The sequence below is a fragment of the Harmonia axyridis genome, chromosome 5 (genome assembly GCF_914767665.1).
Source record: "Harmonia axyridis chromosome 5, icHarAxyr1.1, whole genome shotgun sequence".
NCBI lineage: Eukaryota > Metazoa > Arthropoda > Insecta > Coleoptera > Coccinellidae > Harmonia > Harmonia axyridis.
In genome coordinates this window covers 33,634,989-33,655,990 of record NC_059505.1, presented here as the reverse complement: position 1 = coordinate 33,655,990, position 21,002 = coordinate 33,634,989, and the positions used below count along the sequence as shown (strand labels likewise).

Sequence of the window (21,002 nt, the reverse complement as noted above, 5' to 3'; positions counted from 1 at the left end):
TGTATCTACTTTGTGTCTCTGAACAATGGGAGTGCAATCCGGTGAACAGGATGGCAAAAGCATAACCTGAAGGCCTTCTTCATGGAGAAAATCCTTAGTTCTTCAAACCGTTCAGTGATTCTTCTTCTTCATCTGTGTAATTGATGATATCTCTGTTTTCAGTGTTATCTTTTACTTCTGGTGTTAAAATTTTATGTTAATAGATTTGATTCTTCATAATTGTGTTATTAACCTACGTTTCACTTTTTACATATAAGTTGTAGGTAGTAGTGTCAAGGTATATTTCGAAAAATTGGTTAATTTATATATTAATTGGTTATTTATACATGGTTATACTACAATGAAATCTTGTACCTAAAATCTAAATAACAAATACTTATTTCAAACGGAAACAATAAAAATTTTATGAAGTTCCATGATCAGAAAGAAGAATTTATACAACCTTTTTGATTAAGTATTATCTCATTCATTTCACTCAGATTCCTTTTAATAATTCCTGCTCATCTTGATACAAGAAGGAGTTCTTCAAGAGGAATTTTAATAAATTCTTCTCATCTGAAGAAAAGAACCATCCTAATTAGAATTTTCGAATATCCACTTAGCAGCGCGTTCAGTCAATGCAAATGAGTACAGGTAGATGGAAAAGAACAGATCCACAGATATTAGGAAATTCCCTGATTATTCCATAGATAAATCGAGCCTATGGGCAATCGCTAACGATAAAACTGGAAAACGTGATATGGAGTAAATACAAAAGTTAGGATATCCGAACTGAAAACTATTTTCGATATGTTTTACCTTCATTTCCATTAATCCACCTGTTCCTGGACTCAATACTTCCTTCCAAATCCACGCCGCCGGTCATGTGATCAATCCCACACTCCTATATTTTACCACAGAGTAACCAATCTTTCCTCTAATCTTTGCCGTCAGTTCCCTACACACAGTGAACAAGCGTGGAGTGTATGCTAAGTCATTCTTGTTCTGTGGTGGTGATTCTCGTCTGTGATTAAATAGAATATAATTCGCTTACTTACATAATAACCGGTAAGTTCTAAGGATTATGTTTTTCACGTAGGGCTTCCTCGTTTCGAACAAAGAAAGTGTTATAGTTCTTCAGATTCCACTTTACATTTGCAGTCGATGGAATACCAAACTGAATTTGTAGGACCCGCATCAAAACCGTATTTTGTTCGTAGTGAAAGTGTGAAATACCAGGAAAACTGACAAGCCTAACCTCATAACTAATTTGAGGTTATGTCGGGTTTATTATTTTTTCGTAGCGTCAAACATCGGAGGGGTTGTGAATTTTTCAATCGATAGGTATGTTACCTGATTTGGATCCAAAGGTTGCGATAAAAAAATTATCGAATTTGGCGCTCTAATCCACCGTTGAATTATTGATTATCCAGTGTAAACAATGAATTCGCGTGCTCTTTACATCCTTGATACTAGATTCAGATAATTGATGTTGAATTTGACCTAATTTCGATAAATCTTGCTTGCAACCTGTACTTACCTTGATTTAAATTTCTTTTTGTGTACTGTTGTAGAAATTATATTGTTCATGGAAATATAATTGTTGGTATTCCATGAATATTTCCTGTTTATATAGTGTTTATTTCCTTATTCTAAGCATGAATGGGTATGATGATTAGTAATATTCGAATAACGAAAATATTGAAAAAAGGTTTGTTTCGATAAGAAAAAATTAAGCTTCACTTTTGAATGTATGGAATATTATGATCAAATAAAGAATCTATCAAATTGCAACATGATTCAATTTTTCTCACATAATACCTAAAATTTTTTGAAAAATTGTTGTCTTCTATGTTTACCACAAAAAGTTGTGGTTTATCTAACACGGATATAATGAATATGATTCCTATGTGATTTAATGAGTCAAATTTGAATGAAGTTTCGTAAATGATACCCTTCGAATAAACTAATATCAAATTGCAACATGGAAATTCACTTATCTTCTCTAGTAGTTTCCTTGATTCATCCAGAGTATTTCCTAATGAAAATCTTCATGAATAAAGGTAATCTCATTAGATTGCATTACAAATTGCACTCTGAGCTCGACTCTGAGGCTTTGAAATTGAAACATTTATCATGTTGAACTAATGACAACACGTTCATTAAATTTAAAAATTGTACCAATTGTGAAATTAAGTGTGGTCCTTAATTTTTTATGGTTCTCGACCTTGTTGAATTAAAATATACATACTACCTATCCAGATTTTGTTTTTTTGGCCAGTTCAATTTTACGTTGATATTGATTGCTGTCAATTGTAGTTAACGATGACAATACAAAAGAGCTTTATACTTCAAACAGCTTGTTCATCCAATCTATCATATAGATTTTCAGTTAAGAAATGAGTATTGAGGGAAAAATTAAAAAAGATAATGGACGAGATTGTGTTATACATTACCTTTCCTGATTACACAATCTATACCCTAATTATCTCTATTACACCTATAAATTTTCAATTCTATATTCGAAGTGAGAACTAAAAAGTGAAAAGAAATCGAATCAAGGTTCTTATCTTTACGTATCTGAGTGATATTCCTAACAAAAATACAATGAAAGTTTTAAAATCCCAACAATTAATCCTGGGGTGAACAATTGCAAGGTAATGACATTAATGAGTAAAAAAAATTAGATAGTGTTGTAATATATACTATGTGAATATAAAAAAAAAGAACAATTGAGATATCTGTGACCTTTCACAGAATAATATAATGAACCATAGAGTAAAGTTTGAAAATGCTAGTTAATAATAAAAACAAAAAATATTATTTGGATATATTTATATTTGAGTGATTCATATCATAATCGAGACATTAGTTCTTTTAAAATGTGCATTTCATACGTATGAATACCTACTATTTAATTGAAAGTTCGTAAAAGATATAAACCAAAAAAATATTGTTGGTTTTTGATTGACTGAATACAAATTCAGAATTAAATCAGATTAATCCTTCAGAAGGATCTATTTCGTATAGTGTAAACATACATTTTACATGGTGTGAATACTTTCATTACAATTCCGTAATTGGTAACAAGAATTAGGAAACATTCCGTGAGCTGAGATGTTAAATTTTTAATGGCTAATTAACATACATAGTTAACCTTTACATATCCAGGTCGGAATTCAGAAGCAAATTTTGCATTACGGAGAAAAACGTACAAAAATGTCTGACTCTCGAAAAATTTCAATATATGTATAACAAGCCTATTGAAAAGTCCCCGGTCTACCATAGTAAAACACATTTTTTTGGCAAATTTCGATTTTATTATTCAACATAGTTGCCTTCTAAGGCGATACAGCGATTATAGCGATCTTCCAACATTTCGATACCATTTTTGTAGTACGATTTGTCTTTTGCTTCAAAATAGACCTCATAGTTTCGGCGATTACTTCTTCATTGGCGCTAAATTTCTATCGAGCGAGCATTCTCTTGAGGTCTGAGAACAGGAAAAAGTCGCTGGTGGCCAGATCTGGCGAATACGGTGGATGCAGAAGCAAATCGAAGCCCACTTCATGCAATTTTGCTATTGTTGTCATTGATTTAAGACACGGCGCATTGTCTTGATGAAACAGCTCCTTTTTTCTTCAAATGGGGCCGTTTTTCAACGATCTCATCCTTTAAACGATCCAATAACGCTATATAGAAATCGCTGTTGTTGGTCTGGCCCTTTTGGAGGTAATCAATGAATATTATACCTTGCGCATCCCATAATAGTGATGCTATAACCTTGCCAGCTGACTGTTGTGTTTTTTCTTGATTTGGATTCGGTTCATCGTCTGCAGTCCACTCGGCTGACTGTCAATTGGACTCCGGAATTAAATGATGGAGCTTAGTTTCATCCATTGTCACATATTGACGCAAAAATTCAGGTTTATTGCACTTAAACAGCTTCAAACACTGCTCAGGATCATTAACACGTTGTTGCTTTTGATCAATTGTGAGCTCGCGTGGCATCCATTTTGCACAGAACTTTATCACGTACAAATATTCGTGAATGATATGATATACACGTTCAGATGATATCTTCACAATGTTTGCTATCTCGATCAACTTCACTTTACGGTCATTCAAAATTATTTTGAGAACTTTTTTGATTTTTTCGTCGGTGACAGCCTCTTTTCGGCGTCCACTGCGTTCGCCGTTTTCGGTGCTCATTTCACTACGTTTAAACTTAGCATACCAATCAATGATGGTTTATGGTCCTGGTGCCGACCCCGGAAACTCTTTATCAAGTCAAGATGTTGCTTCAACTGTATTTTTTCCCTTCAAAAAGCAATGTTTTATCAGCACACGAAATCTTTTCTTTTCATCAATAACAAAACAATTAAAACCATTTTAAATTGTATGATTCCTTTTGGTAAACCCTCTATAACTAATGTCTTCTGTATTCGAAAGAGATTTGTCTGTAGTATGTTATTACTGACATTGGAAAGATTCGACAAACAGATAAAATGTCTTCGAATTAGCAGTAACCTACACACTTTGGAAAATCCATCTGCTCACAAACAAGGAATATATCCTACCCTGAAGGAGTGGAATTTTTTTTAAATCGCTATTTTATGCATTGCGTCAATTCTCACGAATATCTCAGCCTACCTGCAATACTCTTAAGCGAAGTTGAAAACCGCAAGGTCATCTCTTCGTCCGAAATTAAAATAACAATAACATAATTATTGAATCATAGGGAATTCTGCTAAGAGCTAAGAGAAGCCTCTAGAGATCTTTATTATTTATAGATAATTCAGATGTTATTTTTGATAGGACCTTCGCGCTAAAGAGGATGTGGATCTTTCGTAAAAACCAATTATGAAGGTGGGCTTGTATTTTATTTAATTTTAATTATAAGTGGGACAGTAAATTTAACTTGATCCATCGAATATTGGAGGCGGAGCAACTGGTTTGAGATCGGGAAATGCATAAACGTCCAGTGAGTTATTTCTTATAGAGAGTGTTTTATGAAATTAGTCAATATTCTACAGTCGCATTGTTTAGGACATCCCAAAAAAATCTACGAATGAGTTACAGCCTTAAAATAACTAACGATATAAATTACTTAATTCTTCTATATGTTAATGAAATTGCTTCAAAACCTTGCCTTCAACGAAAAATTCAGTAGGAAAGTTTCAGTCGAGACGTCCTGTATAATCCAAACCATTTCCGGTTTTGGTTCATTATCACACTTGATGGGTGCGTTTACACACCTTAAGTCAACCCTGAACTTAATAAACAAAATTTAATTGATATCTTCAATATTAAGGTATGTAAATTCATTGTCAGAACTACTCATGGGTAGTTTATTTCTGAATCCAATTTTTTTTTCTGAATTTGCAAATAACAAACAATGATCCAAATAGAGCTAAAAATAAATAGTTTTATGAAAAAGATATATAAACACAAGATTTCAGGTTCAAGACCCAACAACAAAGTTAACATTTCTCCAAAATATTCACCAAATCACTCAATAAATCTCATGCCTGCTGTACAGATAGAACTGCTACTCCCATATCACTTTTTTCTCGTTACGTTTCGGAACATAGAGTTGAGTCTGGATCCAGATTTTGAAGAAAGGATTTCATGAATTGCAAAACACTGTTTCTTATGGTAAAATATACTGTGTCAACAAAGCAATGGCTTGATAAGTGCTATTCAGACTCTTCTCCATCGACAACAACGGCTAAAAGGTCGTATGATGACACTAAACGTGGTCCAAGAATCACCGAAGATGCTGATCGCTCTGGTAGCCCGAATCCAGAAGGTGCTTCAGAAAACATTATTAAAATCCTGGAAATGGGTTTCAGTTACGTAAGATAGCGATGGAATTGAAGATATTAGAAGGCAGTGATTTCAAGGAAAGCGACAGCTGTCGTCCAAAGCTACTAAAATCTCAAACATCGTCTGGCAAGATTATGGTATCATTGGTATTGTGTTTTGGGACCTGCATGCCATATTGTTTATTGACTATCTTGACATTAGATTAGATTAGATTAGAGGAGGGGAGGAAGATCATTCGACCTCGCAAGCACCTTGACCTAAAGATCTATTGTGCATATTGTGTACCAGTCAGGCAATTGTGACATAGGTAAAACCATCAACAGCGAATATTACGTAGGCGTACAACTTTGCTTCTCCCGTTTTTTCCAAAATTCGAGACTTATTGTAAAAAACAGGTTATACATTTATGATTCAAAGTATTGTCCATCGCTAGCCATTAGGTAATTTCTCCCATCTTTCGGCCATCGTACGAATCCCGCGTTTAAAAAACTGGTCATCTTTTGAAGCGATCCAATCAAATCGATGCAATCCTCATCAGACCGAAAGTGCTGGTCAGCCAGATCGTGTAGGTACCATTGATTGAAACAAGTGATAGTCCGAGGAAGCAACGTATGGAGAATTCGACGGGTATATCTTGACCGAGGTCTTGACCACTTTCAAAAACGTTTGCCTTTCCTAAATACTGAGCATGACCTTGGACCGTGAATATTCAGTTTGGCCGTCGACGTGGAAGCATGGCCGGGATATCCCCCATGATTTTCTGTGCTTGGGATTATCGTAATGAACCCATTTTTCGTCTCCAGTCACAATACGATGCAGAAATCCCTCCATCTTTGCCTTGCAAGCAGCTGTTCACAAGCAAACTAACACCGTTCAACATCTCGCGGCTTAAACTCGTGCGGCACCCAATTTTCTTCTTTTTGAATCATTTCCGTGACTTTCAGGTGCTTTGAGATGACATGTTGCGTCACTCCCAATGATTCTGCCAATTCTTATTGCGTTTGACACGAGTCTTGATCAAGTAATGCATCCAATTCTGTATCTTGGAAAACCTTCTCTCTTCCACCGCCTTGCTGGTCTTCGACGTGAAAATCACAGTTCATGAAGCGTTGAAATCACTCTCGGCACGTTCTTTCTATAAAAGCGGCCTCATCCTAGATATTTGCGAGCATTCCATGAGCCTCAGCCGCAGATTTTTTATATTCAAGCAGAAAATTAAAACTTCCCGCAAATGACGATGATTCAGCTTGTAAGCTGACAAGTTTAATCGAGAACAACTTTTTGATGCAAACACAAATCGACTAATATTTCGATGGCGTTATGTTTACAAATACCTATGCTTATTGTATGACGTCTATGATCAATTTATTTCGACTATCACTTACCGCTACAGCCATCTATTGCAAATCGGTGAAAGCAAAGTTGTCTTCAAATGCTAAAGAATAGTTATTTATAATACAAGTGCAGAAGGCATTGATATTCTTCCACGAGTTCAAAATTCAAAAACGAGCCACGAAGTGGCAAGTTTTTGAATGAACGAGTGGTAGAATAAGCCTTCTGTACGAGTATTATACATTATTTTCTCTAATTCATTGTATTTTTATTGAAATTAATGGAATATTTCCATAAATATCATTTAGTGATTTTGGCATTGCAAAATGTTGGTTGGCAGAACTGATTTCTTCAAGGCAAATTGACGATGAATTGACAGATAAAGCCGTGGTGGAAAGTTCGGAGTACCAACATATAATAATAAAATATAACCATGAAAACTGTGCGTTTCTGATATATTCTCGCACGATTTTGTTCTACAAGATGTGGAAGAATGAACGGAATAACCACAGAATTAGAGAAAAGAATTTCTTCACCTGCTCGTTGCCGCAAATCGATAAAAACCAAATTGTACGAATTGCGCTTAAAATGCTTGCCACCCTCACAAGAGTGGTCCAGGGAAAAATATTTTGCTCTAATGAAGAAGGGATTGAAGCCTATTACACAAGCAAAGACGAAACTTTCTACAGAAGACGTATTGAAAAGTTAGAGAACCGTTGGAGTAAATGTATCACTCTTGAAGGTGACTATGTTGAAGAATAAAGTCGAATTTTTTAAAGAAACTGTGTTTCAACTGGTTTAGCGAGTGAAGTGTTATCTGAAGAAATGACGAAACGTTGTAAAATTTTGCAGCAGTTTGGCAGTATAAAATTCACAAAGTTCCGAGAACAATCGAGCGATTCAGAACAATAAGAGGATATTCTAATTTAAAAGTGAAATAATGTGATAATTCACCTTTTACACGGCTATTTGATTTTATCCAATATTTATTTATGACATTTAGAATGAATTTCAATGCTAATGTTATTGAACCGATAACAATGGACTTCTTATCATTTTTGCGACCGAAACTACTTTCGATTAGCAAACCGCAACATGCTTGGAAATTGCTGATATACAGGGTGGCCCGATTTTTGCACAATTTTTCTTGGGGAAAATACTATGAAGGATGTCTATCTTCTATCACATTTTTTGAACAATTTCAAATAAGTTAATCTTAACTATAATCCATGACAAAGAAATCCCGTTCAGGAATTTTAAAGTCTAAAAATCAAAAATTTGGCATTCGAATTTCAAACTAGTGGTATCTGTTGTTTATAGAAATATTGGGTGATTTTTTTGATATTCTGCTTGAATTTTCTATGGTTCTGGTAATGCCATCAAATGAAATTTGAAATTGTTTGTACATCTGCACGTACTTTTTCCATTTAGTAGTATCTGTTGGCACTGAAATATTAATTATATGATTTGTTTCGATATTCTGCTTGAATTTTCTATGGCTTTGATGAAGCAATCAGCACAAAAATTCGCATGAAGCTGGATATTGTTTTTGTTTATCTACACTTAGTTTTTCAACTTGATCGGATCATTTATCTCTGAAATATTAGGATTTATTGTTTTTTGATACTCATGCATGAATTTTCTATGATTGTGACGATGTTCATACAAAATCTCAACTCTGTTGGATATGTCGTCAGATAAATATAAGATTTCATTTTCAATAGATATTTTTCTTGAATTTTCCGTGGTTAAGTGGTAACGGAAATATTGGGTAATTTTTTTCGATATTTCTCCTGAATTTCTCTGATTCTGGTTAAGAACATGCGTTGCTATACGATGATATTTGTCCTCGAAGTTTCGGAGCAAGGATTTTTTGAATATTAATTGTAGCTCCGATATGAAGGGATTTCAATTAAGAGGTCTCATTTTGATATTGCATGAAAAGAGGGTGTAATTCAAGATAAATCAATGGATGATTATTTCATCATAAAGATCACGGTATGTCATTAACAATGGAAAAATATGAAGCAAGTGGTCGCTACCGCAACGATTGCAGCAACTTATTCTTTTCATGAAATTTTCCATGACCAATTTTCACATTTGCGGCTGTATGTCCTCGATAACGAATTCTATCTTTAAGATATAAAATCGATTGTGGAGCATTGGCATAGAGCTTATCTCTCACGTGACCCCAAAGAAAGAAGTCTAAGAGTGTTAAATCACAAGATCTCGGTGACCACTACGCTCTATTAGAGATGACGTTACACACCGCCAGTTTAGTTCTCCTGTCAGTGTTCGGAATACAAACAAACAAATTGTCATTCAAATTAGTACGTTGTCGTTGAAGAAATTGGCTTATTTTGATAAATAAGATTATTTAAGGAACGATTTTACTATTAATTGATAGACAGAAGGAACGAGATTAATGCCAGTAAGTTCGAACTTGTAGTTCAACTAATAAACACGGCTTTTTACAAAATCTGGGAAATGATACAGGATTCAAACTTACTGGTATTAACCTCGTTCCTTCTGTCTATCAATTAATACTGAAATTGTTCCTCAAATACTCTTATTTATGAAAATAAGCCAATTCCTTCAACGACACCGTAGATCGGACTGTAAAACTCTTCTTGGAAAATTGCGATTATGTCGTACTTGTATGGCACGTCGCGCAGATTTGTTGAAAAAAGTCTTACACCTATAAGTCTTTATGCAAAATACGGTATAATGTTGTTTGTGGAATTCCCAAGATTGGCGAGATATCAACAAACCTGGTTTTTCGCAACAGTACAGGCTACAGCAGCAATATTCTCAGTTGTTCTTGAGTGACGCAAACGGTTTCGATTCTTCACCTCACTAACTTGTACTAACAGCTCAAATTTTTCCACCAGTTTCACTATTTCTGGCCGAGAAGGTGATTTTTTGATAATTTCTTTGATTTGGCTACAAGTAGGTATTAAGTATAGTTTAGTACTGTTATCTTCGAAACTATTTACGTGGAAAGTATATTGTCAAACCTCGTACAAAATATGAACTGCGGAGCTGAAAGCTATTCATTCTAGAAAAACATCTCTGAACAAAAAATGAAGACTACTCTCTAGACTAGAGTATCCGACAGGCAAAAATTTCAGGTAATGCCATTTGAATAAATGGATTAATGACATCTTTCAAACGTCATTTTTTAAAAATTGCAGTGTCTTTCAGATAAATTTGCAGAAGACTAGAAAACTTTTCGGGAATTTAATAAAAAAAAATCGTACAATTATCTCGAACGGTTTTCAGTTTAAACCATCAGATCAATGAAATTTGTGGAAAAAAGTGGCCTACGTCAAAAAGTACAAAGATAAATGATGACAAATGTGGAGCACTTCGAAATCAGAATTTCATGGAGATCATAAGTATGATATAAAAATTGGGCATGCTCATTAAAAATAAACAGGTTAGTATCGTGTTTTACCTCTTTCGGACCAGCCTATAGAGTCAAACATAATTCAACGAACTCTGGTTCAACGTTCAAATCCTCCCAAACCCGAGATTTTTTTTTCGTAAACCGCTCTTTCCAATGATTCGAGATATTTTTCAGGATATAATTAACCATTGTGTGCAATTCACTATGTTTTTTACTTAACGATCGATATGTGCACTATATCGCCAAATTTCTCCTCGTGTATACATAATAGTTCATTGTGCACCACGACGTAACGTGGAATCTGCTCTAATTTGATGAGATAATTATCCAATTTATCTGTCACAGGCAAGCTTCCCGGTATACGTAAGTTCATTGCAAATCGTCATTTATAGTAACAAGGTCGAGTGTTGTACTGTACACCTTTGTGGTATTGTGAAGAGATTTTACATAGAATTTAAATCGTATATGTGTCTAGCTTTCAACTTGTGTATTCAGATCTTTCGTTTGTACTCGTGAAGCTATGATCAGGTGAATCGTGTCTTGTACTGCATTTTACGATTGAGATATGTACAGGGTGTCCCGAATTCGATTCGCACTAAAAGCATTTCGAGAACTAACAGGTAAATTGAAAAGTTCCCGGTCTACCATAGTAAAATAAGTTTTTTTTGGCGAAATTCGATTTTATTATTCAACATAGTTGTCTTCGAAGGCGATACAGCGATTATAGCGATTTTCCAACTTTTCGATACCATTTTGGTAGTACGATTTGTCTTTGGCTTCAAAATAGGCATCAGTAACTTCTTCTTTGGCGCTAAATTTCTTTCCAGCGAGCATTCTTTTGAGGTCTGAGAACAGGAAAAAGTCGCTGGGCGTTAGATTTGGCGAATACGGTGGATGCAGAAGCAATTAAAAGCCCAATTCTTGCAATTTATCCATTGTTTTCGTTGATTTGTGACACGGCGCATTGTCTTGATGGAACAGTACCTTTTTTTCTTCAAAAGGGGCGTTTTTAACGATTTCATCCTTCAAACGATCCAATAACGCTATCTAATCATCGCTGTCGATGGTCTGGCTCTTTTGGAGCCAATACCTTGCGCATTCCAGAATACTGATGCCATAACCTTGCTAGCTGACTGTTGTGTTTTCCTCGCTTTGAATTCGGTTCATCGTGTGCAGTCCACTCAGCTGACTGTCGATTGAACTCCGGAGTGAAATAATGGAGCCATATTTCATCCATTGTCTCATATCGACGCAAAAATTCAAGTTTATTGCACCAGCTTCAAACACTGCTCAGAATCATTAACACGTTGTTGCTGTTGAGCAATTTTGAGCTCGCGTGGCAACCAGTTTGCACACAGCTTTCTCATGTACAAATATTCGTGAATGATATGATGTACACAGTCAGATGATATCTTCACAATATCTGCTATCTCGATCAACTTCACTTTACGGTCATTCAAAATTATTTTGTGCCTTTTTTTAATTTTTCGTCGGTGACATTTCTTTTGGGCGTTCACTGCGTTCGCTTTCTTCGGTGCTCATTTCACCACGTTTAAACTTAGCATACCAATCAATGATGGTTGATTTTCCTGATGCAGACCCCGGAAACTCTTCATCAAGTCAATATTTTGCGATAACTCTATTTGTTACCTTCAAAAAGCAATATTTTATCAGCACTCGAAATTCTTTTTTCCATCTTTTTTCAAATAACAAAACTAGCTACACTCACTAATATCTCACAAACTAATAGTCGGACTGCAGTCAAATTTTGACACGTATCGTTTGAAGGTTGGCACTAACTAAAAATCATATGGATTTAACACTAGCACTGCCATCTGTGCATCAGACCGGAGACTTTTCGATTGGCCTAATAAGTAGGTATAGAAAGCAATAATAATCAATTATATCTGACAGCAGTGCACCAAAAAACAGTTCTTCATTTATAACGATTCATCTGTCATTTATATTCGTGTTTGGTGTCATTAATTAATTGCAGTTTGGAGTCAAAACTTTGTGTATTAAGTTTGAGAATGAATTATCGGATAAAATATGGAGATATTTATCTGATTTAATGTATCAGATTTATATTTGTCGGTTTTGCTCCGTTTACTCTTTCGACTACCACGTATAGTTAATTTATACGTTTTAAATATGAATTCACCTTATACTGGGTCAAAACTGATTAGCTTTAACAAGGTATTTCTGAAAGTAGTACCATACGAATAAGTTTGTTGATAGGTGCGTTAATTTTGGTATCTGACATATTCGGAAGTACGAGAAATATGTTGTTGGTTTTACAAAGCGTAAATATTTTTTTTTGAAGTTTGTGGTTGTGTTTCGAAGAAATTTTGTGAGATAAGAAGAAGAAATATTGTGAGATACTGTTAGCCAGAGCTCTCTTACCTTTGAAAAGTAAGAATTAAAAGTTTCAGTTTTTATTATCAATCATTAATAATTTTTTACTTTTCTGGATATTATGCTAGGTATGTCTTAAATAATATGAATGGCTTATGATCATCTTTAGATATACATTTTCGTAAAAGTAAATTGTGTACCTAGTAATACTAAAAGTGATACTTACCAGGACGATGATGTAACTTTTTTTTTCTGAAATCGAAATCAACAATATCATAAATTGAAGATTCCTTTAAACGAGTAACAATTTTCGATTGCAATTTCATATTGTCTATGCAATCGTTTCCTTCAAAATCGATTGAAGTTCAGGAATATGTTTTACTATGAAATTTACATAAATTTTTTTCTGAAATCGCAATAAATGAATATTATCATAAATTAAGGATTTTTTTTAATGAGTAGCAATTTCTGATTACAATAGATATCATTGCCTATGAAATCGTTTCCTTGACAATCGATTCGTTTAGAGTTATGTCAAAGGACAAAAGTTGCTCAGTTTGTTGCCGAATAAATCCAGGAAAAAATATGTGTTACAAATGTTTCATGAATTATTGCCAAGAAAAAAAGACCACCTCCCGATCTGAACATACAGGGTGAGTCTTTGATTTGCACATATATTTAAAACGATGATTCCTGAGATCAAAGGAAACACTTTTTTCCTATTCGGCTCGGTTGAAAAGATACAGGCTGTTGAAAATCCATAAAAAAATGTAATTTTTAGTAATATTTCCCAAATGGAATGAAATCGAAGGAAATTCTGTTCGGAATATAGTTTTTCAATGATGTGATCAATCCATCAGGTCAGGATAGGTAATTTTTTAGAGGTTACAGTACTTTGACTATCGCTGTCAGTTTTTGCCCTTTTTTTGTAATTTTCGAATTTTTTTATTTCCCAATGATTCAAATATGTAATTTGAATTCTGATGAGTGTAATTTGCACTTCATGGGACATTTTCGAATGAATATCTCTTACTTAATCGATATTATTGGAAATACAGAGTATTGTTATTGTTATCCTTGAATTCAGAGCTATAATATGAATTTACTTCTAAATGAATTCATATTATTGTTATGTTAAAATTGCAATTTGAAACATGCCAATCATACGTACCTAATTGAAGAAATTCATCGACTTAAGCTTGAGATGATTCTTATATGGGACCCAAATATTCATGAGCTCACACCTCCTTTTAGATATTTGTATACTTCCAAACTACTTGCGTATCATGCATTTTTCACAGTAGTCGATATAGCTACCTACTGAATAAACATCGCAAACTCAAAACAAAGATTTATTATTATTTCTTCTATCCAAGTAATTTCCTAACGTTATTGAGAAACCAGATGAAAATAAATGTATTACAACTTTTACCAATCAATTTGTGTGCTGCATTAATTCTTCTATTAGGTGAATCAATTCCATAAATTTGGACCACCAAATCAAAATAAAGAAATTGAATCAAGAAAACACATTATTGAGAACTGAATTACAGATAATACAAATAGTACCAGGATCGTCTAAATTCTTTTTGATCTTCTTTTTGCTTTATGCTCTACACTCATTCACTAAAAATTGAAACAAGATTTTTAATTTCTTTTTGCATTATTTTCAATGTTCCGTCAGAAAATTTGGTGGCAAACCTCAGATTTGGATTCAGCATCCCAAAAAACATTACAAATCGAGAAAATCAAAACTACCTCAAAACTTTTCTGTGAAAAACAGATATTGACTGGACTATAGATTGAAATTTAGTTTCTATAATATGTAAAACAAACACCCAAATGTTCTGTTCATGCCGAGTTTCAGAAAGATCGTGTGAACAGAATTCCTCATTTAGATAAATCAATCAATATCAATCACATTTCACATGATACATCCAACAATTCGGTGGTCTCCAAGAGGCGCTCGAACGAATGAAAGCTTAAAACCTCCTGCTACCAAATTTTTGTACGTAAACCTAATGGTGTGACTCAGGGTTCTACCTCCAACTTGATACGATCCAAATCTGGTGGATGCACAAATCTGACATTATGTTATGTTGAAAAAAGTTTTGGAATATTTATCCTCACTCAATAATAGCTACGTACACTATGGGTACAATGAATCTACCAGCATGGCGTATGTTGTGGTGTGCAATACTCAAGGATACTTGACCTAATGTCATCTGTGAAATTGAAAGTGGGTCTAACCTACTTCAAGCAAAATTTTATTAATATAGCTTCGCGTTCGTAGTGAGCACATTGCAAAACAGCGCCTTTAACTACTTATTGTAATCTTTTATAGTGTTAATCCTTTCAGGGAATTCTGTATGATAATTATTATTGTTTGATTCATTCACCTTGATGTCAGATGTATCGATTTATTGCTTTGATTGTTCGACCGGCAGAGTCAACTAGATGTTTCTTAAATTCAGTCCTTGGTATAAATATTCCCAAGTCTGATGAGAGATGAACGGAGAGAATTGTAATTCAGGACTAAAAATTTTAATTGTTTTATTGTCAACGGATTGAGAACGAGGAAGATTCCTTCATTAGGGAGAATATTTTTGGTTTTTCGTTATGCAGAACGTGAATTGAGCAGTCCAGTATATCCAATAAATTTTACTATTTGAGGAATAGCGTATTGGTCTTGGAAGTATTGCATAATAGGAATACGTATCCTCTTCAAATGAAATTAGCGGTTGAAGTTCCACCTATCGGCGGAAACTGCAATTTCATACGTAGGGTCGAAAGCTTTGCTGTCGTAGATTTATACAATCGTTAACAGTTGAATTACTCAGATTTCCATATTTTAGTGTTCGGTGAGTTATGAGAGTTGTGTTCCAGAGTTCCAGCTTTTGTTTTATATGCATTTGAATATTGTGATTAGTGATTACTGGCCTAAAGTTTCAAAATCAATAGTGTTTTGTTCCATTGCAAGTCCTGATTCAGACATGAAATAAAAACTATACAACCTGGTGCGATGTAATTCTCGAAGTAGAGCTGTGATATATTCACATTCTCCTCTAAAACCAGCTTTCCAAGATCAGCTAAAAGCTGATATTGTGGCAGATTCTTTATCAATTATTATTTTCCTCTAATTTCGAAGTTCCTGCTTAGGGGGCTGAATATAAATCGCTTACTACTCCCGTACATAATAATTGGAGCGACTTTCAAGACTGCTTCTCCTAAGATGATTGTTTCTTATCGATTATTCATAAATTACAACGAACCGACCTTCCATATTATATTTCTATTATTTGGAGTTGCTTCAAGATATCTGAAACATTCAGTTGAACTGAGAAGAAAACTATTTTCATTGTTCATCATATTTTTTCTTGAATAAATATCACAGTTGAACCCGAAATACGTATGTTTACAATGATCTTCCCTACACATGAAAACGAATGTTGTAGAGGGCGCAGCCTGCCCTTCAATGTCAGATTAATAGATTTCTAAAATTTATTTGTTTATGAGCGACTGTTAGAACCGACTATACGCTTCATTCCTTAGTATGAATATTCCCTAGTCGAATGAGATAGGAGCGGAGAGAATTATAATTCGGGAATAAAAATGGGAATTGTTTTATTGTCAACGGAGGAAGATTCCTTCTTTATCGGCAACTGCATGAGGGAGAATATTTTTGCGCTCTTCTTTATGAAGGGCTTGACTTGAGCAATAAAGTTTTATTCTTGATTCATCATTCCCAGTATATTTTACTATCTAAGGAAGGGTTTATTGTTCTTTTCGAATTATTATAAAATGAAATTTCCTTAGGGTTTTATCATCAGAAAAACAAGGGAAACAGGAATTCATTACATTACATTAAGTAGAAAAGTCCCAAACACTTTGGTTCAACAGACAACTGCTAATGAGTGTTCAAACCTCAGAGGAAAGAAAAGATAGAGGTGCCCTTAGAAGTAAATAGCGTTGTATTGTAGTCAATTGCAACAGTATGATGATAAAGTGAGATAGGACAACAACAAACCTGCAAAATTGACAACTAGAGGGGCGGTAAACATTTCAGTGGCGTAGTCAATGGTTCTCTTACCGCCTCTTATTGAGTTTTCGGTGCTGAAATGTTTGGAACAAACATATGCATATTTCGGCAAATTGTTCATTTGCAATATTAATACGTGGCACCATATTTTGCTAAATTCTCTATTTGCAGGAAACCTACAAATGTTAGCATTGAATTAAGTTCTCGATATCTCACAAATACTACGCCATAGACGAGATTATATTCTACGCCTATGGACTCAAAACGTGAACTTACCTATGATAGGTTAGGTTTTCATTTCCGATGTTTTACAAACTATACATGTTTTTCGAGTATTTACCATGATTAACATTAACAATATGTAACTTAAAATTGACAAACTTGTATGAAATAACGCCAATTACAAACGTGAAATTAAAATGAACAGTTAACCCTTAACGCACCTCTAGTTGACACGTGCAATAACAACAACAGAACCGTGTTGCCAAATCCTCAGAATATTCGCAAAACATCTATGCCACAGAACGGAGAAAAGATTACTTCTTCCTCAGAATGGCAACGCAGTACATTATAAGTGTTTGTAAACAAAGATGTTATAGCGATGTCAACGAATGCTATAAGGCACCTCTATCTTTTCTTTCCTCTGAGGTTCAAACAAACCAATTTCCAATTAATTTTTTTGTTATGTAGTTGTCTTTGATGTGTGTTATACGCTATACACGAAAAACAACGCATTGTTATTGCCCATAGGGAATAATAAATGAAAATGATGAAATTATTAGGTTCTCTCGTTTCAATGCCACTTCATTTATATCCCTCCTTGACTCTTTGTTGGATTCTCAAATTACTTCCGGTCAATAGGAAGTGGAAGTTCTTGAAACTGCAATTTAGTAGGGTGTGAATTTTATTTGTGCATGATCCAGTGAGAAATCCTTGTTTTTTCGGCATTCAAAACAACTGCCCTTTTGCGCAAAAATTCGATTTATTTGCAATCAATTTATATCGTTAAACCTTCGATAATGCATTTATGGTGAGGCATTTTATTTCCACATAAATTTCATAGTATTAAGTTGTTCCATGAGAATTCATCTCCAGTTGAATTATAATTCCTTATTTCAAGGTATAATTCGCCGATTTGTGATGGAAAATTAAAAATAGTATAAATCGTTAAATTAAGTAGCTATGTGGGTATTGCCTTCCAATAAACAATATAATCAACGAGCCTGTAGAAGCGAATCTTTGCTATTGTTTGTTTTCCAAACGTGTGTTCGAGGAATAATTCATTGCCAATTTATGTGAGAAAGTTTCTGTTCTAATCGAATATTCTATTTAGTGTGAAAGTTATTGTATATTGTAGTTTTTTCCTTTGTTCTTTATTGTTGCTTGGTTTTTGATGATGACATTCATTACTCATTAGTGGAGAAACAACAACATATTATTTAAAGAGGCAGGATGTATTAGGCCAATTGAAAAGTCCCCGGTCTGATCCACAGACGGCGGTGCTAGTATTAAATTCATAAGATTTTTAGTTAGTACCAACCTTCAAACGATACATGTCAAAATTTGACAGCAGGCCGCCACTAGTTTGTGAGATATTGCGTTGTGAGTGTAGCTACTTTTGTTATTTGAAAAAAGATGGAAAAAATAATTTCTTGTGCTAATAAAATATTGCTTTTTGAAGAGAAAAAATACAGTTGAAGCAAAATCTTGGCTTGATGAAGAGTTTCCGGGGTCTGCACCAGGAAAATCAACCATCATTGATTGGTATGCTAAGTTTAAATGTGGTGAAATGAGCACCGAAGACAGCGAACGCAGTGAACGCCCAAAAGAGGCTGTCACTGACGAAAAAATAAAAAAGTTCGCAAAATACTTTTGAATAACCGTAAAGTGAAGTTGATCGAGATAGCAGACATTGTGAAGATATCATCTGAACGTGTACATAATATTATTCACGAATATTTGTACTGTGTGCAAAATGGGTGCCGCGCGAGCTCACAATCGATCAAAAGGTACAACGTGTTAATGATTCAGGGCAGTGTTTGAAGCTTTTTAATTAAGTGCAACAAATCGAATTTTTGCGTCGATATGTGACAATGGATGAAACATAGCTCCATCATTTCACTCCGGAGTCCAAAAGATAGTCAGCTGAGTACACTGCACACGATGAACCGAATCCGAAGCGAGGAAAAACACATCAATCAGCTGGCAAGGTTATGCCATCAGTATTCTGGTATGCGCAAGGTATAATATTCATTGATTACCTCCAAAAGGGTCAGACCATCAACAGCGATTATTATATAGCATTATTCGATCGTTTAAAGGACAAAATCGTGAAAAAACGGCCCAATATGAAAAAAAAAGGTGTTGTTTCATCCAGAGAATTGCTCCGTGACACAAATCAATGAGAACAATGGCAAAATTGTATGAATTCTTCGAATTGCTTCTGCATTCACCGTATTTGCCAGATCTGGCCCCTAGCGACCTTTTCCTGTTCTCAGACCTCAAAAGAATGCTCCCTGGAAAAAAATTTAGCGCCAATGAAGAATTAATCGCCGAAACTGAGGCCTATTTTGAAGCGAAAGACAAATCGTTCTGAAAAAATGGTATCGAAAAATTGGAAGATCGCTGTATCGCCCTCGAAGGCAACTATGTTGAATAATAAAATCGAATTTTGCCAAAAAATGTGTTTTACTATGGTAGACCGAGGACTTTACAATTGGCCTGTTACAAATCAATGAAAAAGTATTGCTTGCTTATTTCGTTCGACGAATCAAATGAATTAAATTCGAATTGTTTGTGAATTATTTCATTATTTCAATGAATATTTAGTCATTCTCATTTCCTATACGGTAATTGTAAATAATCTACCGATCTAGCAACAAAAGCAGTAACTAACAAAAGTCGTTCTATTGAGCAAAAAATTTGTTCACGATTTGTTACGATTATACTGCATACAATTCGCGTTCTTTTGTTGTTCTATGATCCAGTTGTCAGTTGTCACTAAGATGTCTAAAAACCTGGCGTATAGACTGATTAGATTTTGTTTTGCCAAATTTGAGAATATTAGTTAAGTTTAGTTAAGTCAACTGTAGGTAGCGCTATCAACAAATTAAGATTCTTGTTATTTATGAGTTCTGTGCCACTATGTACCTATATGTATATCTTTAATGAAAGATTTACATATAATTATGACCTGTGTAAGCAATTCTTGAAAGTGTAATACCAATAAACTCTCTCTCTATTTCAAATATTTGAATTCATTCTAGTAAACGTTTTGCGTTTTGTTTCACGATTTTGCACGATCATACTCGGTTACACAACGCTTTTGATTGGCCAGGATCAGGTTTTAATTAATGTATCCAATCAAAATCAAAGAAAAAAGATCGAAATGACAAGTATGACATTGCGGCGCCGCCACGAAATAAAACTATTACTCTCAATTTGGTCATTGCATTCAAAAATTGACGAGTGCATACACCATATTTTTACACATCTTAGTTGTCACCATCCGGAATATAACTTTGAAATTATGAAGTGGATTTCAAAGTTTAACTATAGGAAAGGCCAAAAACGGCTTCATTGGTTTTCCCACTTGCCGTGAAGACCGTCATGAATATGGCAGTAAATATTCAGGTCCGGTAATATTCCCAGATGAAAGACATCAATGCAAATTCGACGTCCTTATTCTCTATGCGTCTTCGATTTATGGATATTTCCTGATACATTCATAGGACAATCGTTTTATTATTTAGATTAGAGGCGAAAATCCTTCTCGAAAACAGCGTGTTTATACACGATGGTATTATGATTATTTGGCTTGTTTCACATAAAAGTATCAGGAAGCTTCTCTTCGTTTTGTCCTCACGCCCACAAAGTCGTTTGTACTCGAAATTCAAGGTTAATATTTTAAAACTGTGGCCGTTCCGCGAATGTCTCGATTTGTAGCAAAAATCGGACTGAAGAAATGGGCAGACGACCTTCGAGCGATGTTTTGTCGTGGTGGAATAAATCGTTTTGTTTTCACTCGCTTATTGGCGGTTTGGCCTAGTAGTGAGGGTC

General features: G+C 34.5%; 1 protein-coding gene across 2 annotated transcripts in view; it reads left to right on the top strand.

The window, feature by feature from the left end:
* Window positions 1-913: 913 nt before the first annotated feature.
* The window catches only part of LOC123681307 (elongation of very long chain fatty acids protein AAEL008004-like), a 61,575-nt gene continuing 41,486 nt past the window's right edge, over window positions 914-21,002 (top strand). Inside the window, exon 1 of one of the 2 annotated variants that reach the window (XM_045619634.1) lies at window positions 914-1,047. The gene's annotated coding sequence lies outside the window, so the exon portion shown is untranslated. Of the gene's footprint in view, window positions 1,048-13,532; window positions 13,558-21,002 lie in introns of those variants that run through there. The other variant, XM_045619635.1, reaches the window with a different exon arrangement.